The following is an 8,788-nucleotide window of genomic DNA, read 5'->3' on the forward strand; positions in this document are numbered from 1 at the left end:
AAGAAATGATGTTTCTTGCCATTTCTGGCGAATAGCAACAATTATTCAACTCTAGTCCTAACCCACTACTAAGCACTAAAGAGTAAACTCCAATCTTGGTGACAGACGACGATCTTCTGTTTCCCATGACCAAGTTTATCTTCCCATGCTCCACATCCCTATTTATCCTTAGGCCCTGCAAATTAGAACAAATGTGAAAACCACATCCTGTATCAAGTACCCAAGAAATATCATGCGATGAGTTGTTAGATTGAATAGTGTAAATACCTGCGAAGGACGGCTTGATCTTCCCATCCTTGATATCTTGCAAGTACTTTGGGTAGCTTCGTTTCCAATGCCCTTTGTCATGGCAGTGGAAGCACTCTGTATCCTTCAGGTTGGAGGAGGGTGCGGTAGAACCAGCCTTGGTTCCACTAGAAGAGGTGCCATCATGAGACTTTCCCTTGTGGTGGCTCTTAGAAGGAGCCTTCCTCTTCTTACTCTTCCCCTGCCCAATAGCCAAGACGGTGGCAGCAGTAGCGGGAGTTGATGCAACAAATTTATCCTTGAGGTTTCTCTCAGAAGTCCTCAACAAGCCTTGAAGTTTGCTCAAGATGACCTCCTCTTTGTTTATGTGGTAGGTCATGCAAAACTGGTTGAAGCAGGGTGGCAGTGAGTGAAGAATAATATCAATCGCTAGCTCTTCATCGAAGTTAACATTTAACTTCAGCATGCGGTCGACATATCTCTGCATTTTCTATAGATGAGCAATGACAGACTCTCCGTCTCTCATCTTGGTCGTGATCATCGAAGTGATGATCTCGTATCTTTCCTTCCTGGCACTCTGGTGGTACCTGTCCAATAAATCCTGGTGCATCTCATAGGGATAGTAGTCCTCGTAGGAATTTTGGAGTTCTGTAGTCATAGTCACGAGCATGATGCAATGGACTTTTGTAGCATCTCGCTCGTGGGCCTCGAAGGCAGTAATCTCCTCGGGAGTAGCAGTGCTTATGTTTACCTCCTTCAACTCCTTGTCTAGGACATACTCCTTGTCCTCGTAGCGGGTAACCATTCGGATGTTGCGGATCTAATCATTAAAATTGGTCCCATCGAAGATCACCCTCCCACACAAGTTCATGAGTGAGAACGAGCCGAATGAGGTTGAGCTTGAAGCATTGTTGTTGTTTGAGTTCGAATCTGAAAAGAAAAGGAGACAAAGTTTAATTAGATAAGAATCCCCAATTAAACACCCAAATGAGAAATTAGGGCTAGGATCCAACAACATTATTTACAACTTAAAAGAGGGATGCCGTAATTTAAATTGCAAATAATTTGAAGGTAAGTGAATGACGATTCACTAATTTCCACCATGAAAAACGAAAAAGAAATTAAGTTTTAAATGTATTGAAAACTCCTAGATCTTTTTAGATTCATTGAACTTTTCAATGGCATGTTTATATCTCGATATGCCCTTCAAGTTTGTGACTGGGATACCGAGGATCACAAACAAGGTGTGAATAACCATGCAAATGTACATGGTGCCCTCAATGTTACAGTTACCTAATCAATGTGCCGGTTAACCTCACACGCTCCATTGATCTATAACAAACATCGAGTCACCCTTTTTCCCCTTTGCTAGACCCAAATTAGTGTGTCGGTTAACCACACACGCTCCACTAACGTCTTGGCAATGGTATAAAGTGTAATTTCATGGAATAGCATCATTTTCACATTTTTCCTAAAGTAACTAAGATTGAGAATTTTATAAAACATTCAGTTACTTTATTAATCATTATACTTTTAATGAGGAATTAGGTTGCCCTATCCTACCCGTTCGGCTAACGACCCTCCACCAATCAAGGAAGCGGTGGGTGAGAGTGGACACCCATTAAACGGCCATTTTATAGCCATAACCTTATACCCCCCTTATAGATCGGCTTCGTGAATGATGCCTACTAACGGTAAGACTAGCATTTAACTTATACATATATAATAGTTATTCTTATAATATTGTAATAGTATAGGTTTGAATTTTAAACTTGTAAAATTCTAGGGTTTAGAATTTAAATATTTCAAAATTAAACTTTTAATCCAAATATTCAAATTCAAAACTTGAGGGCAAGTTTTGAAATATTTCAAAACTATCTAGATCAAAAATTCAAATAATACAAATAAACAGTTAATTTGGTGATTATCTAATTTTGACCTAATCTAATTTCATGCAAGATGATGATCAAATAATTCAAATAATTAATATTTATCAAATAACGTAATAATTATCTAATTAAATGACAAAATCTTTTATTTTGACAAAGTTAATCATAAGGAATCAATAAAATTCGTATTTTATTAATTAGAAACAATTATGGTAATTATCCTAAGTCAAAATAAGCAAAAATCCTGAAAATCCGTCTGTCTGACAGCCCGACTCGCCGAGCCCCTTACATGACTCGCCGAGTTCATCCTACTCGTCGAGTACCTCATTGGGCTCGACGAGTCTGTCAAGCAGATTGCATGAAAAACGATTTTAAGCAATGGAAAAACATACCAAGCATCAAATAGAATAGAAACCAAGCAAGGCTCTAATACCACTGATGAGTTTTGAGCAAAAGAGCATCCTATGTGCACATGCAAAACCCTAAAGCTTTGGATCTAGGTTTCTCTATTGTACATGCAAATTTATCCAAAGCTTGCAAACCCTAATCTAGCATACTATGAAAAACGAGATCTATAATAAAACAAGTTTAGATGGTACCTTTCAATAGTTGCAAGAATCTTCAATCTTCAAGAGCTTAGTATCACAAGTATAATACCTCTAATGGCTTACAAACACCAAAGCAAGAAGATGATCTAGAATAGAGGGAGGAGGAGGAGGCACAATTTCGGCTATAGTAACTCTAGGGTTTCTCCAGTGCCCGAAATCTGTAGCCCTAGGGGTTCCTTAAATAGCTGAGCTGCTAGTGTTTCAGTCAAAACCCTAATTGGATAACTTAGGCCCTAAGAAGCTTCAAAAACCTTCTGGAATAAGGCCCCTTGGACGAAATTAAAGTGGGCTTCCACTCTAGATTTCGTCCCCCTTATTTCCATAAGGATTCACAGCCCAAAATCAACTATCTTATAATTGATAGTTCCAGTCCCCCTTATTTAATTAATCTCTTTTAGCCACAGAATTAATTCTTAATTAATTCTTGACCAATATTAATTAAACTATATGATTTCTCTTTTAATATATTATTCATATAATATATTAATAAACCATAATAACCTCTCTCTCTTTCTCTCTCTCTCTTCATAAGTCATCCTGTCCAGTTGCTTCGGTGAAGGCAACCCAAAAGGACCATGCACAACTGGGTCAAGTACATACCAAATATAGTTACGGGCTTAGACACTAATCCAATAGAGCTGGCTTAATAATCCTTCCTTGGGTCGGTAATACGATCTTGTAAATATGATGCAACATAGTAGTTGTCATGCCGTAAGGCTGCTAATAATGTTATGCAGAACAAGGTTACTAATAATGATGACGTATAGAGCTAGGTTGCTATATGAACATGCAACATGGATAGCATGACGTTTCTATCGTGTCTTGGTTGAATGTCACCAATAATAATCTACATAGTTTGTTTTGCATGAGCATTGATAACCATCTTCAAAGTGTTTTTGCATGGGTCATACCTAGCTGATTTCCCCACATTCTGATGTGGGTTGTGTAGGTAGTCGTATCAAACTATGGTGCAGAGGGAAATGTTGTTATTACAATACACAACGAGGCTGTTTTCATGCTAATAAACAGAAAAACTATTGTCCGAAATATATGTTGTCAAATCAATGAGTTGTAGGATTGTTGTCCATATAATAGACACATAGATTTTGAGAGCTGGGTGGTTAGGCTTCTAGTGGGGATTACGTGACATGACTATTGTCGAGAGCCAAGCAACTGAGGGGTGGTGATAGGGCTCTTTTTGAAGGTTAACCTTGCTATAGTAAGATGTAATGTAGAAAACACCTTATTGATCGTCTGAGAATAGGAAAACCATGATGATTGTAAGAGAAGAAACACCCGATGCATGGTACTAAGCATGACATAGTCTAATAATGCGCGACTTATGGTGTGTGGCGATCTGTGACTTAGATCGCGCAACTTAGAATAGGGGCTAATAGCCAACAATTGTGAAAACATCACATAGGAGAGCATCACACAGAATGGATCGTGCTTAACAACCACTGATCAGTAAAGTATCATGTCGAATAGGATTTCATGTAGCGAATCGAGCTTACAACCAACAATCATGAAAACTTCACGCGAGAGAGCATCACGTGGAACAAATCAGGCTTACCAACCAGTGATCAGGAAAACATCATGTGGGAGAACTTCTCATGGAATGGATTAGGCTTAACAACCAATGATTGGGAAAGTGTCACACAGGAGAGCTTCACGTGGAACGGATCGGGCTTAACATCTAACGATCCTGAAAGAATTGGGCTTAGAAACTAGCTATTCAAGGCTAAGTTTATGATCCTTTCAAGTGTTGTTGGCAGAGCTTGCCGCTATAACAGAGTTGGGCTGAGAAACTAAACAATTCAAGGAAAAGGTTACGAACCTTTTGAACCTTGTTGGTAGAGCTTGCCGCTATGGAGTTAGGATGAGAAGCCAAGCAACTCAAGCCAAAGGTTATAAAACTTTTGAACCTTGTTGGCGACGCTTGTCGCTATGGAGTTGGGCTGAGAAGCCAAGTAACTTAAGGAAAAGGTTATGAACCTTCTAAACCTTGTTGGCGGAGGTTGCTGCTATGGAGTTGGGTTGAGAAGCCAAGAAACTCAAGGCAAAGATTATGAACCTTTTGAACCTTGTTGGCGAAGCTTGCCGCTATGGAGTTGGGATAAGAGGCCAAGAAACTCAAGGCAAAGGTTATGAACCTTCTAAACCTTGTTGGCAGAGCTTGTTGCTATAGAGTTCGACTGAGAAGCCAAGTAACTCAAGGCAATGGTTATGAACCTTCTTTACCTTGTTGGAGGAGCTTGTTGATATGGAGTTGGGTTGAGAAGTTAGGCAACTCAAGGAAAAAGGTTATGAACTTTCTGAAACTTTAGCAAGATTAGGCTTAGCAACCTACAATCTATGTGTCAGGCCTGGGTGATTACTCCAGGATGGAATATAATGGTAACTGATGCTTTTTTCATCACTAGCTATAGTTATAGTTGGTGCCTAGCTGTCTTGGCTTGTTCATAATGCAATGTGACATAAATGGCTTGTTAGTGACATGCTTTATATAGTAATGGTAGTGTTATGCACCAAGAGAGAATCGAGATTGTAATGAAACTATTTGTCGAGAGCTATGCAATGGAGATGCTAAGAGCTAGGCAACATGGCTAATGAGAGTTGAGAAACAAGCTGCTAGCGAGAGTTGGGCAGCAGAGCTGCTAAGAGCTAGACATCATGGCTAATGAGACCTGGGCCACGTGGCTGCTAAAGAAAGCTAGGCAGCATGGCTAATGAGAGTTTGGCAACGAGTTGCTAGCGAGTGCTGCTAAGTGCTAGGCGGCATGGATGCTGAGAGCTGGGCCGCATAGCTGCTGGAAAGAGCTAGGAAGCAAGGCTGATGAGAGTTGGGCAACGAGCTGCTAGTGGGAGCTGGGCAGCAAAGCTGCTGAGAGCTAGGCAACATGGTTATCGAGAGTTGGCTCGCATGAATGCTAAGAGCTGGGTCGCATGGCTGCTGGAAAGAGCTGGACCGCAAAGCAACTCCTTCATTCCATAATACTAACGTCATCTTGGGGATGTATCATTGTATATAATGCCATCTCATCATGTAATTCAACTTTTTACTTGAAATAAAACTAACACTTCTTGCATAGTATTGTGCTAACCCTTCTTCTCTCCCCCCCTTTTATAAAAGGTGAAGAATGAGAATGATGAATGTATAGGTGTGGAAGATGGAACTAAAGCCAATCGTTTATTTAATTTGCAAGGCTGGAAGTTGCGAGTTAGTCACAATGTTGTTTTTGATCAAAAAGAAGAATGGAATTGGTAGAAAAACAAAGAAGAGTTAGCGACTCCCAAGACCTTTACCATAATTGAACCACAACCCCAATACACCTTGAAACACCCCAAAACGAACTTAAAACCAACCCGGAACAACCAGAAAACCCCGTAATAGATGCTATCCAAATTGGACAACGGTATGGTGAATTTAACCAGCCCGAAACAGGCCCACACACTCCTATTTCATCCCCATTTTCTTCAACCTCAAGAAATCCTTCTAGTGAGATTGGACCTAGGGGGTTACGTTCTGTAACCGAGATCTATTCAAAATTCAAAAATGTGTTCCTTGAACCTGGAGAATTATTGATGATAGCAGTGGATCAACCCTCGAAGTTTAAAGAGGTGGTAACTTCTAAAGCATGGCAGGAGGCTATGCAAATAGAGTTAGATGCAACCGAGAAGAATAAAACATGGAAACTTATTGATTTTCCACCAGGTCCTAAAGCAATCGGTTTAAATGGTTATTTAAAGTAAATAAAGACAACTTGGGAAAGTTGGTGAAGCATAAATCTCGACTTGTAGCAAAAGGATTTGTACAAAGCGAAGGAGTTGAATTTGATTATATTTTTGCACCAGTAGCATGACTTGATACCGTAAGGCTCATCCTTGCCTTAGCAGCTCAACAGGAGTGGGTTGTCCACCATCTTGATGTAAAGTCGGCTTTTCTGAATGGAGATCTCAAGGAGGAGGTATATGTCACCCAACCAGAAGGATATGTTGATAAAGCACACAGTCACAAGGTGTTCAAGCTCTAAAAAGCTCTTTATGGTCTATGAAAAACTATAACATCCCGAGTCCCAGGTATATTATTTAACTAATTTCATTTTGGAAGGGTAACTCGACGAGTTAGGAGCACCAACTCGCCGAGTAGAGAGTGTAATGGTCGTGGGATTTTAGAGTCTACTCGACGAGTTGGAGGACCCCGACTCGACGAGTGGGAGCTGGGTGAGAAAACCCTAATTTTCTGGGGTTTTGTCCTATTTAAAGGACCTTAAGCCCTCATTTCCGCCTCCCTTATCATCCCAACTCCCTATGAGAAACCCTAATCGTATGTATCCATTTGAAAGAGAGAGAGAGAGAGAGAGAGAGAGAGAGAGAGAGAGAGAGAGAGAGAGAGAGAGAGGAGCTAACTTTGGATGTTTTAGTGCTTATTTGGAAGAGGAGTGAAGAGCATCAAGCCTTGGAACGAGAAGAGGCTTGTGGATCAAGTGTTTCTCTGTGCTAGCTTCAATTTGGAGGTAAAAAGCTACCACCTTGATCATGTCCTTGATAGATCTCTTTCTAGGGAGTTTTAGGGCTTTTTGTTGGAACCTGAAAGTGAACCTCTAGAAATCCTAAGTCCAAATTCCGAAGTACATGTGTTCCTAAACAAATGGTCCGAAGTCAAACGTGAAGAGTGGTCCGGAATCTGTCCGGACCAGAAGAAAAGAAGATGAGAAGCTAAAGGCATTCCGGAATGATTCTCATGTCCGGAATGGATGCTGATTCGGAGTAACAATATTTTGTCTTTGTGCATTTATTAAGTTTGTCTTTGTATTGATGTGACATTTCATAGGACTTAGTCTTTTGTAATACTAGACAATCAGAATGTCAGAAACATTTCTATTGTCCAGTCCTATGTAAGTTTTCTAGTTAATTCGCTGTAACCTTCACTCCTATTTATAGGAGCTTTCAATACAAAGTCAATGACAGATCATTCACTCAACTTTTGGCATTTAATAAGTTATTTCAAACTTCTTTCAAACATTCCTGTTGTTCTTCATTTATTAGATTTACCTTGATCATTTATTCTTATTCTCCATTTATGACTTGATCATTTGTTGAATACATTATCTAAGACTTGACTGGTCTTTCCAGGCTTGACTTGAACATTTATTACCAAGCAGACATTGATCTTAAGCATTCACTCAAGGTTTGAGTTTTCAAACCTTGTCCCTGCGCATCAGATCTATTTTGTTCTCTCAATTGGTATCAGAGCTTGAGTGGTTGTCCTTTGAATCCGTAAGATCATATTATAGTTGGTTTGAAATTACTCGTGTACTTCAACCATTTCTGTGATAAGGATAAAAGTTCTTCTATATACCACTTTAGCTTGAAGATATCTTAACTTCAATGGCTGCTTCTAATCCTCAACAAATGATTTCAATGCAAATCGCAAATAGTGTGGGTGGCCCTACACGTGCCCCATTACTAGTTGTGGAAGAATATGATCACTGGAAAGTTAGAATGGAAAGATTTTTACTGGCCAAAGATAAAGGTGAAGAAATCTGGAGATTCGTCAAAGAAGGTCCTCATGTTCCTGTGAGAATCGTTGTGAGAGATGCTGCTGCTCAGCTTATGGGTCAAGATGATACTCGTCCAGTTCCTCTAACTGCAGATGATATTGAGAAGCTGCATGCTGATCAAGTTGCCTTCTCAGAAATGGTGTTTGGTGTTCCTCCCTCACTCTTTGAGCACATCAAGTTGTGCAAATCAGCCAAAGAGATTTGGGACACTCTTCAGGACCTGATTGAAGGTTCGGAAAATATGAAAGATAAGCGCCTCACCTCAGTTGTCAACGACTTCGATACCTTCACTACCACTCCTGGTGAATCAGTGGCCTCAGCCTCCAGCCGTTACAGAATCGTGGTCAACAACATGACTGCTCATGGGATTGTCCGAACTCCTTTGGAGTACAATCTCAAATTCATAAACAGTCTTGGTAAAGGATGGGGAAATGTGAAATCTTGTCTCCAAAGCAATGGTTCCGTGAAAAAGTTAAAGCTC

This window comes from Lactuca virosa, chromosome 4, assembly GCF_052849685.1.
Source record: "Lactuca virosa cultivar CGN04683 chromosome 4, Lactuca_virosa_CGN04683_v6, whole genome shotgun sequence".
Taxonomy (NCBI): Eukaryota; Viridiplantae; Streptophyta; class Magnoliopsida; order Asterales; family Asteraceae; genus Lactuca; species Lactuca virosa.